Source organism: Notolepis coatsorum (assembly GCF_963971535.1).
Source record: "Notolepis coatsorum genome assembly, chromosome: 8".
NCBI lineage: Eukaryota > Metazoa > Chordata > Actinopteri > Aulopiformes > Paralepididae > Notolepis > Notolepis coatsorum.
The window spans coordinates 40,604,534-40,619,906 of NC_140172.1; positions in this window are offsets into that span (position 1 = coordinate 40,604,534).

Here is a 15,373-nt window from a genome sequence, read left to right on the forward strand (position 1 = left end):
ACAGAGTCCATTATTCGTTCATACACAGTCATACCGGTGGTGGTAAGCTACAATTGCAGCCAGAGCTGCCCTGAGGCAGACTCACGGAAGCGTGGCGAATAATGAACGCCTACGGCCCCTCCGACCACCACCAACATTCATTCACATGCATACACATTCATATGAGGCAAGTAGGTTAAGTGTCTTGCCCAAGGACACAACGGCAGTGGGATGTACATGGGCTCGAGCGGGATATTTTATTCTTTATTCTTTATCATTATCATTATTATTTAATTTTTTCTTGTTTAACTGTGGATTGTGTGTTTTTTTATAATGGTATAAATGATTATTTGTGTAAATTAGGTTGTACGCCGACCATTAAGTAAATACTTGTTAGTTTAGGAATAAGGGGCAGGTAACTATAAGATTTATTCTTCTTCCTGCTCCTTTTGTCCATGGAATGACTATTTATGATTGTGTAATGAAGAAACTATGATTGTATGATTCCATGTGGCAAATAAAAACTCTGAACTGAACTGAACTGAACTCTCTCTCTCTCTCTCAATTCAATTCAAATGGGCTTTATTGACATGGGAAACATACGTTTACATTGCCAAAGCCAAACAAAACAATCAAACAGATAAAACAAAAGAAATCAGTACATTACAGAAGGAATTTTTTGTACAGTCTTTATGGTGGTTGTATTCCGTTGGATGTCCTTTTCTTGTCACAGCAGCTCACAAATCTGGCTGCTGTGTTTGCACATTCTTGTATTTCTCCCAGTAGGTATGGGAGTTTTGAGTTATTGTCCATGTTTTCAAAGTCTCTTTGGGTGTTTGCAATTTGTGGGAAGTATATGTCTCTGATGTCTTGGTATAGTGGGCAGGTTGTTAAGAAGTGGAGCTCGGTTTCCACCTCATCTTGTGTGCAGTGGGTGCATAGTCTGTCTTCGCTTGGGAGCCAGGTCTGCCTATGGCGGCCTTTCTCGATGGCTAGGCTGTGCTCGCTGAGTATGTACCTAGTCCTGTGTTCTGAGCTGTGTGCTGAGCTGTGTTCTGCATGTGTTTTCTGTTCTGAGCTGTGTTCTGAGATGTGTTCTGAGCTGTGTTCTGTGTTCTGAGCTGTGTTCTGAGCTGTGTGCTGAGCTGTGTTCTGTGTTCTGAGCTGTGTTCTGAGCTGTGTGCTGAGCTGTGTTCTGCATGTGTTCTGTGTTCTGAGGTGTCCTGTGTTCTGAGCTGTGTTCTGAGCTGTGTGCTGAGCTGTGTTCTGTGCTGTGTTCTGAGCTGTGTTCTGAGCTGTGTTCTGAGATGTGTTCTGAGCTGTGTTCTGTGCTGTGTTCTGAGATGTGTTCTGTGTTCTGAGCTGTGTTCTGAGCTGTGTTCTGTGCTGTGTTCTGAGGTGTGTTCTGTGTTCTGAGCTGTGTTCTAAGCTGTGTTGTGTTCTGAGCTGTGTTCTGAGCTTATATAGTGCTTTTACTAACTATATTATATTTCTCTCTCCCCTGGTCAGGGGCATTGCTGGGTCTGTGCAGCGATAACACTGTATATTGACTGTAGAACGGGAGCTCTCTCTCGCTCTCTCGCTCTCTCTCTCTCTCTCTCTCTCTCTCTCTCTCTCTCTCTTGCTATATGTTGACTGTATCATGCCCAGCCTCGGGCAGCGCTATTATTTAAGAATATGTTGACTGTAAAAAAAAATAAAAATAAAAAATTAATATAATATAAAATTTATTTTTATTTTTTTACCTTTAGGGGGGGGGGGGGGGGGGGGGGGGGGCTCGTGTTTAAATCTTGCACATGGCCTCGCATTTCTTCCAGGCGGCCCTGACCCTAGTTATATGAGTATAGCGAGTGCTCTGCTCTATTGGAACTATCCCTTTATCCATTCTAATAATGAAGAACTTTCTCCACATGCACACACCTATTTACCTCCACCTGGCCACACCCACATCTGCTCCTATATAAGCGGGGTCGTGGCCACACAATCAGCTCCTTCCCAAGTCTTTCACCACCGAAGGCAAAGACCATGGGGTCCTCAGTGAGTCAGAGTAGAGCGCTCGCTATACTCATATAACTAGGGTGTGACGTACGTGGGTTGGTCATTATCATTATTACTGTATTTGGAAGACCATGTGAACATCAGATTAGTATCATTTGTATGTGTGTGTGTGTGTGAACATGAGAGCTAATGATATCTCTTCTTCTCTTCCTGTCACGTGCTGCCCGTCCCTACACTGAAGGGTGCTGATTGCCTAATGAGGGACAGCTGATGGCAATCACATCGAGAGGGACGGGTGCACAAGTAGCTGACAGCACACACACGTGGGAGGCGTCATTGTGTCATTTTCCAGTGACCTCAGTGTATGAGGTTGCCTTTGTTTGCCACTGCGTGGGGATATATATATATATATATATATGTATATTCATATAGTATGGATATGCAGTTAGCCCTATTGCCATAGACCTGATGGACTGATGATTGTGCCAGCCTTTTCTGCACATTGTGTATGGAACCGTGTGCTCTTTGATGTTCACACGGCCACATAGTACAGTAGCCTCAAGGTTTGTCTATCTTGGCTTGAGTTGCCTTATATGTATGTCTTGTTTGTCCTCCCCTACCTTTTTCCCTGTGCACCATGGAGGAGGTTTAAATCCCTACCTCCATTCAATATATAATTTACTATTTGGAAAACGTCTTGTGTTGTGTCTTCTTTTATCTATGCCTGGGACCTTGACTTAAATGCATTTACTGAGAGAGGCTGCTTTTGCTCATGTGCCGCCCTCCGGTTGTTATTCTTAGACCTTCGTACATGACATGGGGGCTCGTTAGTTTGCGCAATTGTATGGTTCCTTGTTGGTAAAATAACAGGGTGACTTGTCGATTGAAGCAGGTAGGTCAGGTCAGGTAAGATAAGATAGCGTTTTCTAATTGGTAAGTTAGTGTGGTTCCATTGTCCGTGCTACACAGTTTGATTGATGTAAACCATTGTTGTATGTGACACTCTTGAACTAATCTGTTTTTTCTGCCACATAGGTAACAGGGGGATCGCCTACTTGGTTAGCGGGTGGGGGGCACGCGTCGTAATTCCGGTGGAGCGCGCAATGAAATCGGTAAGCGACTGAAGATATGTGTAGCCTCATCCCGGCAGGGGAGTAGTTTAGCTGGGGTATGCTAGAGTGACGTGGGTGATCCTAGTTAGGTGGTTAGACCAGCATTTATTGTTTTCATAGATGGTAGATGTGGGCAGTAAATCAGAGTGGTTGAATTGTATACTACGGAATGTAATGATTAAATGTGTTACGCACGGATATTGTGGAGTAGGTGAGGGGTTATTTTCTTGCCACCTGTGATTCATTTATTATTATTGTGTTATTTTGCGTAGGTTATTTGTGGTGTAGTCATATTCTGTAGGGACTATGGCTGGGGCGGCTTTTACTTTGGATTTGTTTGTGGCGGATCCTACGAGGGATCAGATTGATGACTGCACGAAAGCTGAATTGTGTGGGGTCGCCAATCATTATGGCATTACGGTCCAAAGTTCAAAAAGTAAAGAGGAGGTGAAAGCAATTGTGCTCGCTGGGTTGGTTGATAGGGAGATATTAAGTTCGCCCATAGTCGGGGGAAATGACTCGGAGGACGTCACGCATGACGAGGCGTCTGGTGAGTCCAGTGAGGGAACAGGTGGTGCTATACAGGAACGGAGGGGTAGCGGTGCCAAGGCTGAGGAGATTGACAGTGATAATTCTGTACACTCAGGACGTGCCTCTGTTTCAGAGGAGAGAGCTGCTATGCGTGACAGGGAAGAGAGAAGGGAGGAGAGAGACAGATTGGAGAGAAAAGAGGAGAGAAGGGAGGAGAGACACAGAGAGGAGAGAAGAGAGGAGAGAGACAGAGACAGAGAGGAGAGAAAAGAGGGGAAGGAGAAGGATAGAGAGCTCCAGATTACAATAAGGAGGATGGAACTGGAGAGTGGTGGCTCTTCTTCTCCCTCATCTGAAGGTTATCACGGCAGTTTTAATATTGGGCAGCATATTTCTATGGTGCCCCTTTTTCGGGAGTCTGAGGTGGAAGCATATTTTTCTGATTTTGAGCAGGTAGCGTGGGCTTTACAGTGGCCGAAGGACCAGTGGGCACTATTATTGCGATATAAGCTCACAGGTAGGGCTAAGGGGGCATGCCAGTTGTTATCAAAGGAGGACAGCATGGTATAGGAGAAAGTGAAGGGTGCTGTCTTGCGCGTATATGAACTGGTGCCGGAAGCGTATAGGCAACGGTTCAGAGCACTAAGTAAAGCTCCCTCGCAAACACATGTGGCATTTTCCCAGGAACAACGGACAATGTTCACTTGTTGGTGTGAATCATGTAAAGTGGATGGGGTCGAGGCTTTGAGCGAGTTAATCCTCATTGAACAATTTAAAAAAAAAATTGCCCGAACGCATGATTGTGCTTTTGGAGGAGCGAAAGGTTTCTACCCTCCAGGAAGCTGCGGTTTTGTGTGACGAGTTAGCAATGACCCACAAATATATTTCTGTACGAAATTATGTGTATGTAGGAGGGGGCGCGTTTTCTCCGTCGGGGTCGCCGTTTCGGGGAGGTGACGAGCGACCATTCCGACCTCGCTCACCGCCGTCTGAGAAGGTGTGTCATTATTGTAAAAAAGAAGGGCATTTTGTGAAGGACTGTCATGCGCTAAGGGATCGACAGGAGACCAGGGAGTCAGCCCAGGACCCGAAAGGGGTGGGGTTGATTGGTACGGTGTCATGTCCTGACCAGCATAGTTCTTTTGAACCCTTTTTGTTTGATGGTTATGTGTCCCTGTCGGGTAAAGTTGGGGACTACCAACAGGTGAGAATACTCCGTGATACAGGAGCCGCTCAATCGTTCATCCTGGCTGATGTATTACCATTGGATGTGGACTCCTGTCAGTCGAGTGAATTGGTGAGAGGTATTGACATGGGGTGTGTGCGCGTGCCGTTGCATAAGGTGCATGTACAGTCTGTGCTGATCACAGGTTGCTTTCCGGTCGCGGTTCGCCCATGTTTTCCCGTAAAGGGCGTGGATTTCGTCATGGGGAATGATATCGCTGGGGGTAAGGTCGTCCCTGTGTTGGAGGTTGGAGACGCTCCATTTACTAACTCATTGATTGATAATCACCCCAATGTTCCTTATATTTGTGCTGTCCCTAGGGTACAGGAGCGGAAGCGAGACCAAGGTCTAGCGTTGGGTGACTCTGTCTGTGGTGAGTTTTGCAAATTGGCGGTGGCGCAGCATTTTGAGGTGGGGGATGAGGTGTTTATTGTGCTGCCCACGCCTAGTACTGTGCTCACTGCCCGGTTCTCAGGACCTTATGTGGTAAAGGGGAGGGTGTCTGCCACTAAGTATATGTTGCATGCGCCCGGGCGGCGGAGGAGGACACACTGGTGTCATGTGAATAGGCTAGTGAAAGGTTCTGCCCGCGTCTCGTCGGAGTTGGGATGTGACGGGATTGTTGGTTCACATGCTGGGGTGTGTTCTATTGTGCCTTGCAGGACGCATAGTGCTGATGTTGGGAGTGCGCACCCCGGTAAGCGGTTCGCGTGTCGGGGTCCGGTGGCGATGAGGGAGGTCGTGGGGAGAGTGGCTATGTGCCCTGACAAAAGAAAAAGAAAGGGGCTTCAATTGGCCATGGTCCTTGGGACTCTCCTTGTCTTCTAACTCCCATGGCTAATGTGTCTGTCCGTTCTTTTTGTGCTACAGGAGGGTGAACGTAATGGCGGTGCCTGTCCTGTTCCCGTTATGGCCTCGGTAGGAGGAATGCACCGGCCCCGTTCTGACGGCTGATGCATGTGGTATTGGGAGGGTGTTGTTTATTTATTTCTGTTCTGTTGGTGCTAATTGGATGTTGGTTGATAATAAGTGATAATGTTTTGCTAACCCTCCGGGTTCGCTCTTATGGGGGGAGGTGTGACGTACGTGGGTTGGTCATTATCATTATTACTGTATTTGGAAGACCATGTGAACATCAGATTAGTATCATTTGTATGTGTGTGTGTGTGTGTGAACATGAGAGCTAATGATATCTCTTCTTCTCTTCCTGTCAGGTGCTGCCCGTCCCTACACTGAAGGGTGCTGATTGCCTAATGAGGGACAGCTGATGGCAATCACATCGAGAGGGACGGGTGCACAAGTAGCTGACAGCACACACACGTGGGAGGCGTCATTGTGTCATTTTCCAGTGACCTCAGTGTATGAGGTTGCCTTTGTTTGCCACTGCGTGGGGATATATATATATATATATATATATATATATATATATATATATATATATATATATATATATATATATATATATATATATATATATATATATATATATATATATATATATATATATATATATATATATATATATATATATATATATGTATATTCATATAGTATGGATATGCAGTTAGCCCTATTGCCATAGACCTGATGGACTGATGATTGTGCCAGCCTTTTCTGCACATTGTGTATGGAACCGTGTGCCCTTTGATGTTCACACGGCCACATAGTACAGTAGCCTCAAGGTTTGTCTATCTTGGCTTGAGTTGCCTTATATGTATGTCTTGTTTGTCCTCCCCTACCTTTTTCCCTGTGCACCATGGAGGAGGTTTAAATCCCTACCTCCATTCAATATATAATTTACTATTTGGAAAACGTCTTGTGTTGTGTCTTCTTTTATCTATGCCTGGGACCTTGACTTAAATGCATTTACTGAGAGAGGCTGCTTTTGCTCATGTGCCGCCCTCCGGTTGTTATTCTTAGACCTTCGTACATGACAAGGGTTATAGGATAACCATACGTTATAGATCGTATAGCTTTACGCTCTGCTCTATTGGAACACAGGAGCTGAGCAGAGCGAAAAGCTCAACAGATGTACCCGCTGAGGCCCCCTACAACCATCAGAACCGGGGAGGACCCGAGCCGCCCGGTCCTCCCTAGTGGAGGACGGGAGGGAGAGCGGATCCGACTGTGCGAAGAGGGTTTAGCACCTCAAACGCACAGGGTGAGCAGACCGTGGGACTTACCTTCGTTCAGAAGGACCCGCGACCACTCGGGCGCGCATCCCACATGCCACCAGGGAACGGACGGAAAGCCAAAAAAAAAGCCACAGCCCCCAACATCACAGGGTCGAAGGTCAAGAACGCAACCCCGTGGCAAGGCTGCAGCAGCGGAGCGGGGAGGAGGTCCCAGCCCTAGGACAACCTGAGGACTAGGACCCCCCGAAAAAAGGGGGCCTGGTGAGGCCAACGAGGCCACGGCATCGAGACCCCACCAGACGGTCACTGGTGACACCACCCCCCACATCGCCAGCGTATCGGACAGGGCCCAAATCAAGAGCAGGCCCTTCCCCCCTTGGCACGCCGCTCTGAAGTACTCTCCTCAAGAGGCTACCCCCCCACAACACTGCGGGGCCAGTCGGCATGCCGCGGAGACAACCCCCAAGGAGGTCGATCCCTCAATCCAGGCAACAGGCCCAAGAGCAGAACTCGACCTGTGCCTGGAGCACTGCGGACTAGACAGGCGCCTAAAGGGTCTACTGCAAGAACAGTATCCCGGCGGAAGGGGTGTTCGGTATGCTGTGCACCATGTCATAACCCCCACAAACCCAACCCCCCAATCCAGCGGGGTCGAGGTTCAAAGAAGAGGCTGACACAATTGGCAGATGTCATGAAAGATGCAGGGGCATACTCTCGGGCAGACAGGGTCAAGCCCGGCCTCAACCCGAGAGTCGACTCTGCTACCAACACACCGGAGAACCAACCACCCCCCTATGTTTAGTTTAACAGGAGGCGGTTGTTCCCTTAACCCACAAAGAAAACTCAGAAACATAACTGTGTGTATACACAGGCTATACAAGCAGCACAAGTGTTTCAGTTTTCAAAGGGTTAACCCAGCCCAACAGGTCGACGAGAACGAGTTCGGACCTGGGCCTGGGGGACCGGGACCTACACAGGGATGCCTAGAGGAGTTGACAACAACCTCCCCGACAGCCCCCTCCCAGCCCCGTCTTAGCAGGGAGGGAGGGGTGAAACAAATGGAGAGGGACCAAGCCCCCTAACACAGCACAAGGTACAACACAGTATGGACCAAGCACGTCACTGTTAAGGGCAACCCGTGGTGGCATACATATGACACACACATCCACGACATCAATCCCCGCGACGCCCGGCCCGATCCGGCATTTTCCCCCCGGAAAAGCACAAAGTCCTTTGGGGTACCAGAACAGCAGATCTGCGCCCCGGCGGACAACAGGTTAACTGACCTAGTCACGCCGCCATCCCCAGTCCTGAGAGGGGGGTAGGTACGCGTGTCGATCCAAAACATCACAGAGGGCGCCACCAAGCTGGTCAGTACGCGAATGCACTGCTCCTGGTGGCCCACCTCATGCGCGTGAGACCCCTCCGTCAATGTTTTGATCTACTCCGTCATCTCCCGCCGGAGATGCACGTGAGCCGTCGAGTCTAACCTAGTGCACTGACGCTCGGTAGAGATAAAAATCTCCTTCCCAGCCGCCCGCATAGAAAACGCTGTTTCTATGAATTGGGCAACCAAGGCGCGCCAGCCATAAAGTGGTTCCACATGGAAAGCACCCAGGGCCAGTGCTATATGCACGTCGAGAACCCGAAACATATCGATGGCGAATACTAATAACAAACACCAGACAACGTTTCCTCCATGCTGTCTGGGACGAGCAGCAGGAAGCCGGCCTATAAGACACAGACACGGGTCTCATATGACGCGTCTGAGGGTAAAACCCTGTCAATTCTGCTCTTTACATAAGAGGGGAAGAGAGAAGTTTCCCCAGAGAGACCTCTACGTGAGTAACAATTGAAAAAGATACATGTAATAATTGGGCAAGTGACCAACGGCCCAATACACACTTTAATAGAGAGCAGAGCAGAAAACAAACAGTTTTCAAATGCATCACATCATCCAACCTTGACAATGACAGCGGTCTGCAGCACAGAGCCTGAAAACTCACGGATGTCTCATGGCCAATAGGAAAAAACACGCCCAATGACGTATTCCATGGCCGGGGGGAAATCCTGTGACCCACCCATCCTAACATGGAGTGGAACATTCCTTCCCCCTCCCTGTGACGCGCTGACCCCTCAGCCGACAGGGAGACTGGCAGGAGGTCCAACCTCCCGGCCAATCAGTAAAGGGGAGGGGGGGTGGTTATTAGTCAAATCAAATCAAATCAAATTTATTTATAGGGCCCAACAACACACGTCAATGTCCCCATGGGCCGTACAGATCTTCTTTAAACAAGTCAAGAAGAAAACATAACAATAAGTCAAGAACAGAACAAGAACACCATAAGGTGCAAAATCTTTTAGATGGATGCAAATAAATGAAAGAATGCAAGCACTCCCAGACATACCCCACGCGAAGGTAAGGAAAAACTCACTAAAACCTAACAATAGGGGAAAAAAAGCTCCACAGGCAGTGTGGAGGAGAGAAACCTTAGAAGGGCCATTCAAGGGGGGATCTCCCTTCTTAGATGTTGGTGATAGTAGTGTTGCAGACGGACAGTTGGTAAGCATGCACTCATGTGTGTAGTGGAACACAGATGAGTGCATGCAATAGCAACTGTACATTTTGAAAAATTAAAGATAGAGCTAATAGCGATAGCAACTGAACATTTTGAAAGATTAAAGATAGAGCTGATAGCAATCTATTTGAGGCACAGGGGCGGCGCAAAGAGGGTCACGTCCTCCCCGTCTTAGTCAAGGGACATTTAACACTCCGGTCGTTGCTCAGGGACAGCCGGAGACAGGGAGATAGGGGCGGCACAGAGAGGGTCACGAACTCCTCGACATCATCGCGGGACATCCGGCACTCCGGTCACCACTACGAGACCTCCGGAGACAGGGGGGCACGCAGAGGGGGTCGCAACCTCCCGGCCTTCGTCACGGGACGTCCAACACTCCGGTCAACACTCCAGGACAGCAAGTCATAGGGAGACAGGGAGACGGGACAGGCGTTAGACGGCTCATGAGATTGTAGTAGGCGGACATAGCAATAGATACAAGTGGTAGGCATATATGTGAAAGGAGTAGATATATGAAGTAGGCGTATTATGTGAATAGAAATGGAAGTACTTAACCCAGCAATGAAACCGCATTGACTGTTAATCTGTTAACAGTCTGTTAATACTGTTAATCAGTTGACAGGACCACAGACAGACGGCGGTGAATAACTGATCCAAGTCCACCCCTTATGACCCCTCACCCCTGATACGATGCAACAACAAAGCAGAGCCATGACACCAGTCGTAGCACGCTAAATGAAAGCGCAGATACCTGTTAGGGTAATAGCTTCACATTCTGCACGCCAGCCACAGACGATAATCTCGTTTGTGCAAAACACAGGCTTTATACACGGCTCCAGGCTCATGTGCGAAACTTGCCACCTGAATTTTTACACATTTACCCTAAAGTAAAGAAAAAACACAGACCAAAGAGAGGGGCCAAAGGCCTTGGTACAAGAGTTATACAGTACATGTAACACCTAACCCAGTTGTGGACTCAATGCCACGTTTACTTAAACGTGAAAACACGATACACAAACCGGGGAATAATTTGACACACCCCCTCACCATCTCACCCCTGATACAACGCCAAAAGAAAAAACAGAGCCGTGACACCAGGTGCATGGCGTGCCAGATGAAGCACATACTTACCTGTAGAGTAAGAGCTTTACATCATGCACGCCAGCCACAGCCGATAACCTCGTTTGAAAACAGGTTTTATCCACGGCTCTGTTTATGTGTGAAAACTTGCCACTCGTTATTTTTACCATTACCCTTAAGTAAAGAAAATAACAAGCTAAGAGAGGGACTCAGGCCCTTGATCATGTGTACAGCGCTGTAGGTTAACACCCAGCCAGTTGTGGACTCAGCCACATTGGGTCTCATTCCCGAACATTTTTCAAAGATATATTCTGGAAGACTTATCTTGGAACCACTGAGACATAATCTATGACAAGTACAATCTGAGTCCTGAACGTGCTGGAGATATGTCTTAAGTGGCTGAAACGGTCGCAGAAATTATATGATCTGATATCTGCTTGGAGAATGGCATTCTGTCGTAAACTCCAAAGCGCGTTCCCGTTCAGCTCATTTGCATACAAACCACGCCCCCGACAGTCCTTATAAAGCAGTCAATGGGCAGTGTGCAAACCCTCGCTGAAATGTCAAAGCGCCGTTCTGACACTGCGCACCTGCCTCTAAGCAACGACGTAGGAATTTCACCAATGCTGAAATGGAGGTGGGGATCCCTTGTAAACAAGACAAACGTATTCCTCTGGTCTGCATCCCCTTAACAATTGTGTGTATTGAGCTGTACTGTATTGTAAATTCTGCAATCTGTTAATAAAGTTTCCATTAATTAATTCAGGTACTGATATCGGGAGTGGAGAATTATAAGGGGGTTCTTTTCAGCAGCGTCAGCTCCGGTTACAGGGGCACCCACAATAAACATCCCTGACACCCTTTGAGTATTACTGAGTGATGTGTTTAGTTATTGGTATACATTGTAAACTGCATCGAATAATGACAGAAGCAAGCAAGTCGAATTCAGGTCCAGATTTAATTCACCTATAAATAGGAATTAATTGCACGCATGTGAATAATCTGCGTGCAATTAATTGCTGTCGGACTAAGACAGCATGCCTATTATCCGGGCCCATTAATGGGTCAGGATGCATGTCCTGGTCAGGTGGTTGTTGAGGTGGCTGGAGGGGTAGCGGGACACCACGCTTCTCCTCAATGTTGTGCAGGACCAGGGACGTGCACAGGACTTTAGAGGGGCAGGTGCTCAAAGGCTGAAAAGGGCACTGGGCCTGTGCTATTTTTGGGGGGCCTTTTTGGGTGGGAGGGGCCTTTTTATGCTTTTGGGGGGGGTTTGGTGATCAAATATTGAATATTGAACTATAATAATCAGTGCAGGAGCTCACTTATCCTTGAAAGACACTTTTACCACTGACTTAAAAGGCCCATACATCTCCATAAATGTTCAGGGGGGAGGGAATAAGTGCTTACCCTACAGACCCCAAGTCTGTTAGGACAGCAGACTCGGTTGGCACTGCTCAAAACTTACCTCTTTAAAATAGCTTTTAAATGAATTATTATCTTTATTTCATTGTCTTATTTCTCTTTATTTCTATACATTTTACTTAAATATTGTATTATAATGTGTATCATTGTTTTATGTAGTTTCTTTTTCCATTTTATTTGTTCTTTTTTTAATGTCAACATATTATTTAAATTATTCAAATGGTACTCAAACATGTTCCGTTGTGATGTCACCAGTGTTGGGCAAGTTACTTTTAAAAAGTACCTAGTTACAGTTACTAGTTACTTCTTCCAAAAAGTAACTAAATTACTTACTCAGTTACAAATTATAAAAGTAACTAGTTACTTCAGAAAGTAACTATTGTGTTACTTTCAAGTACAATTTTTACATAAACAACATACACAAATCTAAACTATTTTAATGTTGCTGTGGGACAAAGTGAGACTAGCCTCCAATCAAATGTCATGTATGTAGATATTATAATTACTATGTTTATATAGTGGATCATACAAATACAAACACAATAGATGTTTTGGAACTTTTGATATGTATTGCCCCTCAACAGGCCACAACTGGGCAACATTAAATTATGCTTGTTAAGCACTATACCAAAAATAAATAACAAATATATACTGATTGATTGAACATTTTAATGAACAGATTGCAGAATGGGTACAGTACAGTACAGCTCAATACACACAATTGTTAAGGGGATGCAGACCAGAGAGACTTTTGTCTTGTTTACATCAGGGTCCCCCATTTTCAATTCATGACATTTATGACATACACAACATACAGATATAAGAATCTAATCTAATCATCTAAACTAATCTAATCGTGACATTTAAGACATGCATGACATACACATATATATATATATATCTGAGCACCTATATATATATATATATATATATATATATATATATATATATATCTCTGAGCACCTATATATATATATATATATATATATATATATATATATATATATATTAGAGGTGGGCATAGATTAATTTTTTTAATCTAGATTAATCTATCTGCAATCCTGGATTTAATCTAGATTAATCTAGATTAAAATGGCTCAAAAAAAAAAGAAAAAAATGCCGAAGGCATTCAAAATATGTGTGTTCTACCCAAATAATGACCAGAAGTAAGTCCTTACTTTTTCTTTCCTCCTTATGTTTCTCAGGCCAGGTGGCCCATTACACCATGATCCCATCTCCCGTTTCCAAAATGCATTACAGACTGTTTGAAAAAGCTGTTTTGCTATGATAATTGGTAATGAAATATCAAAATAATGTTCAATAAGATGTACTTGTGTTTAATAAGTTGTTTTATTCAGAAGTTAACACAAATAAATAATATTACCAGTACAGTACAGTATCTAGCACACTCTCAGGAGCAAAACAGAAAGAATCATTTCAAACTTGAACTATGTGACATGGCTTGAATCAACTGCTCCAGTGGAGTTGCTCAGTGGCCAATGGTGTCAACTGTGGTTGTACTGGGCAGCTCCCAGGTGTGAATGGAACTGTGTGAATGTGAAGCAGGGCGTTCCTGAAAAAGAGCATCTGTGCTCAGCGAACCTACCCTGGGTAAATAAAGGTAAAACATTTTTTTTAGATTAATGCGTTAATTATATTATCGCGCGATACTAGTATAGCGTTAACGCAGCACGTTAACGCCGTTAACGGCCCAGCTCTAATATATATATATATATATATATATATATATATATATATATATATATATATATATATATATATATATATATATATATATATCTGAGCACCTGAAGACTGTGCTATTAAACCAGGAAGTGCAGCAGTTGACTGCTCGCTTGTGTTGTTCGTTGGATTAGTTTTGGATTATTTGGGCTCGCCAAACAAACTATCAAAACGTACACGGAACCGCGGTCTGTCGTTGACTGAGTCGCTTGTGTTTTGTCGCTGTGTGTCAGACTCTGGATTATTTCGAACACCTGCCCACCTCTACCTCTGATTGGCTTACCATGACATTTTACTCAACCTCAGCCAATCGCACACTGCCCACTAACCAAGGAAAAAAGTATTGCTTCTCAGCGCAGAGATCTGTCTGATCTGAAAAAAACAGCTTCAATCATAGTAACGCACCGCATTTTTTAGCAGTAACGGTAACAGCGTTATTAAGATTGGAAGAGTAATCCGTTTACTCGTTACTGAAAAATATTCCCATCACTGGATGTCACAGTATGATGTCATAATAGAACATTCTAGAACATTTGTGATGTCATAATAGAACATTCTAGAACATCTGTGATGTCACAGTATGATGTCATAATCAAACATTCTAGAACATTCGTGATGGCACCGTATGATGTCATAATAGAACATTCTAGAACATTTGTGATGTCACAGTATATATTCAACAATTCTCAGATCTCAGAAGACAAGTGAAGATCTCACTTGTTGTTCCTGGCTATTTGTCTGTAAGCTTGAATATATTCTGTAGATACAATTTAAAATCCCCACATGGAAAAGGAAACAATGTCCTGTACAATCCTTAATGAGCTGCGTCTGGAGGGAAGGCTCTGTGATGTGGTTATTAAAGTCAACAGCACTGAGTTGAATGCCCACAAGGCCCTCCTGTGTGACTGCAGCGACTATTTCAGGTAAGCTTGGTTCAGGTTAGCTTGTTCAGCTTAGCTTGTTTCAGGTTAGCTTGGTTCAGGTTAGCTTGGTTCAGCTTAGCTTGGTTTAGGTTAGCTTGGTTCAGGTTAGCTTGGTTCAGGTTAGCTTGGTTAAGCTTAGCTTGGTTCAGTTTAGCTTGGTTCAGGTTAGCTTGCTTCAGCTTAGCTTGGTTTAGGTTAGCTTGGTTCAGGTTAGCTTGGTTAGTAAACAGATACCATACTGTACTTATACTGTAAACATATAGTATACTGTACTTCGACTGTAAACATATAATATACTGTACTTATACTGTAAACATATACTATACTGTACTTATACTGTAACATATAATATACTGCACTTCTACTGTAAACAGATATGATACTGTACTTCTACTGTAAACATATACTATACTGTATTTCTACTGTAAACATATAATATACTGTACTTCTACTGTAAACATATACTATACTGTACTTCTACTGTAAACAGATACTATACTGTACTTCTACCCTAAAAAGATACTATACTTCTACTGTGCTAAGACCCTATACTTCTACAGTGAAAATATATTACTACACAGGACAGAATGTTGCTCACTGTTTACTCATCAGATATCTCTATACTCTGCGTCCCACAGAGCCC